This window comes from Ranitomeya variabilis, chromosome 1 (genome assembly GCF_051348905.1).
Source record: "Ranitomeya variabilis isolate aRanVar5 chromosome 1, aRanVar5.hap1, whole genome shotgun sequence".
Lineage (NCBI taxonomy): Eukaryota > Metazoa > Chordata > Amphibia > Anura > Dendrobatidae > Ranitomeya > Ranitomeya variabilis.
In genome coordinates, this window is record NC_135232.1 from 438,376,881 (window position 1) to 438,386,651 (window position 9,771).

At 40.3% G+C, this 9,771-nt stretch overlaps 1 long non-coding RNA gene across 1 annotated transcript; it reads left to right on the top strand.

The window, feature by feature from the left end:
- Positions 1-1,909: 1,909 nt before the first annotated feature.
- Positions 1,910-6,095, top strand: LOC143766491 (uncharacterized). The gene is made up of 3 exons (XR_013213630.1): positions 1,910-1,956; positions 3,804-3,874; positions 5,938-6,095. It is a non-coding gene; the product is annotated as an uncharacterized LOC143766491 (long non-coding RNA).
- Positions 6,096-9,771: the final 3,676 nt, after the last annotated feature.

The following is a 9,771-nucleotide window of genomic DNA, read 5'->3' on the forward strand; positions in this document are numbered from 1 at the left end:
CAGAGTTCACAAACAGAGACTGGAATATCTGTCCATATTACAGCAATAGGCCGTACATTCCATAGTGATGGCCTTTATGATGGAAGAGTGGGCAGAAAAAAAGCCTTTACTTACACAAAAAAATTGTAAGACTCGTTTTTAGTTTGCCAAAAGACATGTGGGAGACTCCCCAGATGTATGGAGGAAGGTGCTGTGGTCAGATGAGAGCAAAATTGAACTTTTTGGCCAATAAAGTAAACACTATGTCTGGCGCCAAACCAACACAGCTCATCACTCCAAGAATAGCAAGATGATGGTGACAGCATCATGCTGTGGGGATGTTTTTCAGCAGCAGGGACATGGAAAATGGTCTGAGTTGAGGGGAAGATGGATGGCCAAAATACAAGTATATTATTGAGCAAAACCTGTTTCAGTCTGTCAGTTATTTGAGAATGGGATGGAGGTTCAACTCCCAAAAAGACAATGAGCCAAAGCTTACTGCTAAAGCAACACTTGAGTGGTTTAAGGGGAATCATGTAAACGTTTTGAGTGTCCTAGTCAAAGCCCAGACCTTAATCGAATTGAGAATCTGTGGTCAGACTTGAAGATTGCTGTTCACCAGAGTAAGCCGTCTAACTTGAAGGAGCTGGAACAGTTTTGCCTTCAGGAACTGGGAAAAAAACCCTGTGGTAAGATATGGAAAGCTCATAGAGACTTATCCAAAGTGACTTGCAGCTGTAATTGCCAAAAAAGGAGGCTCTACAAAGTACTGACTTTTGGTTAGTGAATAGTTATGCACACTGAAGTTTTCAGTTATTTTGTCTTATTTGTTTTTTGCTTCACAATAAAAAGAAAATCAAATGTTCACAGTGGTAGGCATTTTCCTTATGCATTAGAAAACCGCAATGAACTGGCACCACAGCACCAACCATGTAGGATGATGTGCTCTACACCAAAAAAGTATATGTGTTAAATGGAAGAGAAAACAGTATACTGTATGTCAGGCACAAAACATCCATAATCAGGCTCGGACTGGCCCACATGGTAACAGGGGAATGCCCCGGTGGGCCCCTGTGCAGATCTGAGCCCCTAACCCCACTGTATGGGCAGTACTTGGCATAATTCAATTGATTCTGTGTAGAAAAAAGCAACATCTCATCATTCATTAACCAAACTACCCAATGTATTATTATATAGAGATATAGGTACATTTGTGAACGAGGGTAGTGTAATATTTGTATGCAAGTGGACCCCCAAAGTCAGTGTTACTGGTGGGCCCTTGACACCCCAGCCCGACACTGTCCATAATAACACAGTAAATGCAAAAGTATATCAGAAAAAGTGAAAAGAACACTTTATTGATACCAAACACATACGCAAAATATACATATAAAAACATTTTTAACGAGGACAAGTAAATAGTTAAAGATTACCCTTATATAACAAATCACATTTACCATGTCATAATAGACAAAGCTAAAGGCAGTCAAAATGCCTATGTGAGTATAATACTAATAAGACAGTGGCATGCTGGAAAAGAAGAGTTATGACATCAGTGACTTAGTAGAGATATTTAAATAGTAATAAGACATCCATACAGAGCACCGATATACAACCCACAATATAGACCTGTAGAAGGGAGAGAGCCATGTGTTATGCCACAGCGCTAGTGCTTTGTGCAGAGTTGGTATAAATAGAAGTGAAATGGCGGAGAGCCAAGGTCTAAAACAGGAGAATCCCTGAGATACACTAGCATGTTGGTGGCATGCATGTCACGGTGGACTACACAGCTTTAAGTGATGTAGATGTATGTGTATTGCAAGGTACCACGTCATTGGAAGCACCCTCTGCCCACATGTGAAAAAAGGAAGAAGAAGGAGAACCTGATGGAATGTGCGGCAAAGGAATGTAGAGACCACCACATGTATCAAAAACATGAAGCGATGAGATATCTTGAAAAGCTGACAAATTCAAAAGGTAAGATGTTAACAATTTATGCACAGAAAAAAATATTGGTTCATTAATTGGTTCAGATGTCAAATAGACGCTGTAGCCAAATCGATCAAAACTGATACAAAAACAGTATAACAAAAATGATACACAGAAAGCATACGGCAATCCTGATTTCTTATAGAAACCTGTGAATAAAAGTTAATCATTAATACACGTAGGGGATACGCAATTCATTCTATAAATCCAACAGGATTCCAAACGCAGGAGTGCTGGAGTCATGTGTGTCGCCTCCCTTAATATTGGAAGAAACAGACTCCAGACCCATAACAGTGGTGTCTATTTTGCACCCATAATGTTGCATGTAATGTTGCATGTAGTGTTGCATGTAGTGTGTGGCTACTGTTGAGAGTTTTTGCCTGATTTAAGATGTATTTAGGCTAAAGCAACATTCGAAAAATGCTGGTGCAATCTTTTGCACAGCTCCTGTGAGGTTTGACCCACATACAAAAGTGGACATAGAAAAATCAAGGCATATATAACATTTTTAGACAGACAAAGAAAGTATTTATCAAGCACATACTCCTTCTGGTTAGTTGGGATGACAAAAGTACAGAGCATATAAGGACTAATTGAACAATTGCCCCAAGCATGTGATCTTTTAAAATAAATGCCCTTTTCTAGTTTGGTCGTGGGGCATACGAAATTACTTCTGACAAAATTGTCGTTAAGGTTTCTAGCTCTCCTTGCTGTGAGTAATGGTCTGATGAATACAATATTTTCAACATTGGCTTCGACAGTAGTATGCTTCAATTTTTGTGTAGCATGTGGTAGAGATCTCTCCACTGATTATTATAATTGGTAGTTAACCAGATAGAAATATCTTCCTTTTTGGGCTTAGGCTGAAGCAGATCCAATCTCTCAAAAGGTCATACTCGACCAAGAGAAAATTTAACAACCTTCTTAGGGTATCCTGTGACTTTTAAATGGGATACAAGATCATCCTCATGTAAGAGGAAGTCAGAAGTGTTACTACAATTGCGCTTTGTTCTAATTAATTGACTAAATGGGAATGCCCCTCTTTAGATGTGCTAGATGAAAGCTACTGTAGTGCAGTAGGCTATTCATATATGGTGTCTTTCCATAAAGATTAGAATAAATACCCAGGTCCTCTAAGGTGAGCTGAACATCTAAAAAAACTCAACGAAGTTGAGGAAAAGTGGGAAGTCAAGTGTACATTGCTTGCATTGGAACTGAGTACTGAAATAAACTCATTGCATTTTTCTTTAGGGCCTGTTCACAGTAAGAGTATATTGTTGATTTACCAGTACCACCTATAGATATACCTTTGAAATAAGTCTAGTGAGCAAAGATGAGCGAACAGTAAAGTTAGGGGTCCGCACCGAACAAACGGACATGGATCCCGAAAATGGACTGTTCGGAATCGACAGTCTGAACACCAGCTGTTTACCTCACTGTCATCTCCATGACAGTGCGAGGAATATCGGCAGCTCTGACTGTTGGCTCTGATCAGTGAGAGACACCGGCATCTCAATGATAGGACCGCTGTCCCTGACAGCTGGCTCACACTGACAGGAGTGTAATCGCCCCTGCAGTGTGTAAGTTCTGAGCTGCTGTAACACAGTTCACTGTAATTCAAAGCTGATGAACTCCGTTGACTTACAGCACCGCTCACAGCACTTACACACTGCAGGAACGATTACGGTCCTGTGTGAGCCAGCTGGCGGTGATAGCGGTCTTATCACTGATGTAACCATTGTCCAAATCATCTGGATCATCATGGGGCAGTATAGATTATCTTCACATCGGACAGGTGAGGGATATGGTTGTTTATTATTTTTCTTCTTTTACAGGTGACAAGGGCATCGGTGGATTAAGCGTAAGATGAGTATTATGACAAGGTTATCCGTGGAGGAGGTGAATGGTGAGTATAACTTTGTTTGTTTTTCAAATAAAGGTGTCAGTGTATTTAATTTCAATTAACCCCTTAATGACCAAGCCAAATTTTACAATTCTGACTAGTGTCACTTTATGTGATAATCCCACTGATTCTGAGATTGTTTTTTTTTTTTCTTTTACATATTATACTTCATGATAGTGGTACAATTTCTTCAATATGACTTGCATTTATTTATGAAAAAAATGAGAATTTGACAAAACTTTTGACAATTTAGAGAGTTATGTCACAAAAAATAGTTAATAAATAACATTTCCCACATGTCAACTTTACATCAGCACAACTTTGAAAACATTATTATTTTTTGTTAGGAAGTTAGAAGGGTTAAAGGGAACCTGTCACCAGGTGAGGCCAATACCAGATATGGCCACTGCCTTTCAGGGCTTATATACAGCATTCTATAATTCTGTATATAAGCCCCTAACCCGACCTGGAAGAGAAGAAATATAACTTTTATGATAATCATGTGCAGGTGGTCTGGTCCGAAGGGTGTCACCCTTCTTGGTCCGGCACCTCCCATCTTCTTCCGATGCCATCCTCCTTCTCGGTTCGTGTGGATGATGCGTCCCTTCATCATCCACACAGTCGGCTCTGCAGCGTTCCTGCGCAGGTGTACTTATCTGCCCTGTTGAGGGCAGAGCAAAGTCCTGCAGTGCACAGGCACTGGGCCTCTCTGACCTTTCCAGGTGCCTCAACAGGGCAGGAACGCGATGCTGGGCAGACTGTGTGGATGATGCATATCCATGGGGTTCAAGTGACCGGTAGGTCAAAATCCCAACTACCCAAATGTACCATGGTTTAGCGATGGTCAATGGAACAGATCTGTATTCTTTCAGTCGGGGCCATGGTTCCCTAAGCTGGCATCCTGTAGAATGACAAATCTGTATCTCTCGTGATGGAGACATGATGTCTTGGTTGCTGTTCTGTAGAGAGTCTCTAGTTCTTTGGATGCTTGGATGTCTGGATGTATATATGTCTGATGTCACAGAGGCATATTTACTCTTTTTATAGTTAACAACTGTCCTTCAAGCCAGCATCGAGAGGTAAAGGGGAATAACTAAAAGAGTAATGAAAGCAAATACTACCTTATAAATTTATAAAAATTCTACTTTTATTAGGAAACCATTTTTAATAACATAACAAACAATTAAAGATGGAGTAAGAGACAATGAGTATCACACCACTCAGGTAGTATAAAGTAGCTAAAGGGGGATTTTTTTCTCATGAAATTCCTGTTAAGGAAATAGCATACAAAGGCTGTATGTAACAACCACAGCACAAATCATCAAAATAGAATGATAAGGTATGAGACAATAAGCAGACAGACCCCTTGTAAAACATAAGGAGATATAGGCAGAATACAAATGTAAGTGCAGGTACACTGGGAACAAGAATTATAAAATAAACTGACAGTTCAAAACAGATGAATGAGATATGGAACCGCCAATGAACAAGAGTATATGATAGGTCAAAAACCTTTTTGTAAGACGTAATATGCAAGGGAAAATAAAGTAGTGAAATCACAAAGTTTTTTCTAGTATCAATAGTTTGAATAAAATACTTCCAGAAATCAATCATATGCATATCCGCAAGCAGCCATCTGGACAGTCAGACAGGAAATAATGTTCCCAAATACTCAACAATAATATCAAAGTGAAAGCAGAAACATGAGTAACAAGCTAACTTATACAACCTGGAGGCGATTGTAAGGGTACCCCAAAGCGTGTTTCGTGTTAGCTTCTTCAGGGAGCTTGTAGGTTGGGGACCTATAGGGCTCCTTTACTCCATTATATACACACAGTTAGTATCCCATGCTGGGCAATTATTGTGGTATGGGAGATGAGAATTCAAGATGGGAACTGGTGGAAGACACTAGCGCAATTGCAATTCAAGTGGACTATGAGAATTGATTGAATCTGACCTAAGGGACTCAATGAGATCCTGGTTTTCACGCATTTCCTTTAAATTGGTCTTTAAGGTTTTAATTATTTTGTTTGTTTCTAACCTCATGTATTTTTCTGTTTATATAGGCTCCTCAAGAATCAAGTCCTCATCCCTGTTTATTTCATCAAGAGGCTGTTTATCTTATCGTGAGGGTATTGGACATTTAATCACCATGTGACAGCGATCTTCATGTGACAGGAAGAATATCCTCTTTTTGACCATTTTTATTTTATCACTTTGTGAGTATTCAGTACCATATATTTTTTTACTTAGTACTTATCATGATACTGTAGTCCACATTACTTTACTTAATTCATGCATGGTTCACAACTGAGTACATCTTTTTTGCACTATTGTTGTTCACTGGGTATACCCCATGATTTTGTTTGTATAGCCTTTGCACAGCCGCTCTCACAACTAATCCCTTGATGTACACCGGTCCCTACCATGCATGTCTGTCACCATTACCAGTACCCTTTTTGGGCATTTTTTATATTTTATATAATTATCAAACCTATGTCTATGGGTAAATTTGGCCCCTTACATCATATTTTTATGACCTCACTAGCTGCCCCTTTTCAACTGCATTTGTACTTTCACTTAGCTGCATCATGCCGAGTAGCAATTTTTCTATTCCTTTAACCCCTTCATGACCCAGCCTATTTTGGCCTTAATGACCTTGCCGTTTTTTGCAATTCTGACCAGTGTCCCTTTATGAGGTAATAACTCAGGAACGCTTCAACGGATCCTAGCGATTCTGAGATTGTTTTTTCGTGACATATTGGGCTTCATGTTAGTGGTAAATTTAGGTCGATAATTTCTGAGTTTATTTGTGAAAAAAACGGATATTTGGCGAAAATTTTGAAAATTTCGCAATTTTCACATTTTGAATTTTTATTCTGTTAAACCAGAGAGTTATGTGACACAAAATAGTTAATAAATAACGTTTCCCACATGTCTACTTTACATCAGCACAATTTTGGAAACAAATTTTTTTTTTGCTAGGAAGTTATAAGGGTTAAAATTTGACCAGTGATTTCTCATTTTTACAACAAAATTTACAAAACCATTTTTTTTAGGGACCACCTCACATTTGAAGTCAGTTTGAGGGTTCTATATGGCTGAAAATACCCAAAAGTGACACCATTCTAAAAACTGCACCCCTCAAGGTGCTCAAAACCACATTCAAGAAGTTTATTAACCCTTCAGGTGTTTCACAGCAGCAGAAGCAACATGGAAGTAAAAAATGAACATTTAACTTTTAAGTCACAAAAATGATCTTTTAGCAACAATTTTTTTATTTTCCCAAGGGTAAAAGGAGAAACTGGACCACGGACGTTGTTGTCCAATTTGTCCTGAGTACGTTGATACCTCATATGTGCGGGTAAACCACTGTTTGGGCGCACGGCAGGGCTCGGAAGGGAAGGAGCGCCATTTGACTTTTTGAATGAAAAATTGGCTCAAATCTTTAGCGGACACCATGTCGCGTTTGGAGAGCCCCCGTGTGCCTAAACATTGGAGCTCCCCCACAAGTGACCCCATTTTGGAAACTAGACCCCCCAAGGAACTTATCTAGAAGCATAGTGAGCACTTTAAACCCCCAGGTGCTTCACAAATTGATCCATAAAAATGAAAAAAGTACTTTTTTTTCACAAAAAAATTATTTTAGCCTCAATTTTTTCATTTTCACATGGGCAACAGGATAAAATGGATCCTAAATTTTGTTGGGTAATTTCTCCTGAGTACACCGATACCTCACATGTGGGGGTAAACCACTGTTTGGGCACATGGTGAGGCTCGGAAGGGAAGGAGCGCCATTTGACTTTTTGAATGAAAAATTATCTCCATCGTTAGCGGACACTATGTCGCGTTTGGAAAGCCCCTGTGTGCCTAAACATTGGAGCTCCTCCACAAGTGACCCCATTTTGGAAACTAGACCCCCCAAGGAACTTATCTAGAGGCATAGTGAGCACTTTAAACCCCCAGGTGCTTCACAAATTGATCCGCAAAAATGAAAAAGTACTTTTTTTCACACAAAATTTCTTTTAGCCTCAATTCTTTCATTTTCACATGGGCAACAGGATAAAATGGATCTTAAAATTTGTTGGGCAATTTCTCCTGAGTACGCTGATACCTCATATGTGGGGGTAAACCACTGTTTGGGTGCACGGCAAGGCTCGGAAGGGGAGGCGTGCCATTTGACTTTTTGAATGGAAAATTAGCTCCAATCGTTAGCGGACACCATGTCGCGTTTGGAGAGCCCCTGTGTGCCTAAACATTGGAGATCCCCTACAAGTGACCCCATTTTGGAAACTAGACCCCCCAAGGAACTTATCTAGATGCATAGTGAGCACTTATAACCCCCAGGTGCTTCACAGAAGTTTATAATGCAGAGCCGTGAAAATAAAAAATAATTTTTCTTTCCTCAAAAATGATTTTTAGCCCAGAATTTTTTATTTTCCCAAGGGTAATAGGAGAAATTGGACCCCAAATGTTGTTTTCCAGTTTGTCCTGAGTACGATGATACCCCATATGTGGGGGTAAACCACTGTTTGGGCGCACGGCAGGGCTCGGAAGGGAAGGCACGCCATTTGGCTTTTTGAATGGAAAATTAGCTCCAATCATTAGCGGACACCATGTCGCGTTTGGAGAGCCCCTGTGTGCCTAAACATTGGAGCTCCCGCACAAGTGACCCCATTTTGGAAACTAGACCTCCCAAGGAACTAATCTAGATGTGTGGTGAGCACTTTGAACCCCCAAGTGCTTCACAGAAGTTTATAACGCAGAGCCATGAAAATAAAAAATAATTTTTCTTTTCTCAAAAATGATTTTTTAGCCCACAATTTTTTATTTTCCCAAGGGTAACAGGAGAAATTGGACCCCAAAAGTTGTTGTCCAGTTTCTCCTGAGTACGCTGATACCCCAAATGTGGGGGTAAACCACTGTTTTGGCACACGTTGGGGTTCGGAAGGGAAGTAGTGATGTTTTGAAATGCAGACTTTGATGGAATGCTCTGCGGGCCTGATGTGCCTAAACAGTAGGAACTCGCCACAAGTGACTCCATTTTGGAAACTAGACCCCCAAGGGAACTTATCTAGATGTGTGGTGAGCACTTTGAACCCCCAAGTGCTTCACAGAAGTTTATAACGCAGAGCCGTGAAAATAATAAATGTGTTTCCTTTCCTCAAAAATATTTTTTTAGCCCAGAATTTTTTATTTTTGCAAGAGTAACAGGAGAAATTGGACCCAAAAGTTGTTGTCCAGTTTCTCCTGAGTACGCTGATACCCCATATATGGGAGTAAACCACTGTTTGGGCACATGCCGGGGCTCGGAAGGGAAGTAGTGACGTTTTGGAATGCAGACTTTGATGGAATGGTCTGCGGGCATCATGTTACGTTTGCAGAGCCCCTGATATGCCTAAACAGTAGAAACCCCCCACAAGTGACCCCATTTTGGAAACTAGACCCCCCAAGGAACTTATCTAGATGTGTGGTGAGCACGTTCAACCCCCAAGTTGTTGTCCAGTTTCTCCTGAGTACGCTGATACCCCATATGTGGGGGTAAACCACTGTTTTGGCACACGTTGGGGTTCGGAAGGGAAGTAGTGATGTTTTGAAATGCAGACTTTGATGGAATGCTCTGCGGGCCTGATGTGCCTAAACAGTAGGAACTCGCCACAAGTGACTCCATTTTGGAAACTAGACCCCCAAGGGAACTTATCTAGATGTGTGGTGAGCACTTTGAACCCCCAAGTGCTTCACAGAAGTTTATAACGCAGAGCTGTGAAAATAATAAATGTGTTTCCTTTCCTCAAAAATATTTTTTTAGCCCAGAATTTTTTATTTTTGCAAGAGTAACAGGAGAAATTGGACCCAAAAGTTGTTGTCCAGTTTCTCCTGAGTACGCTGATACCCCATAT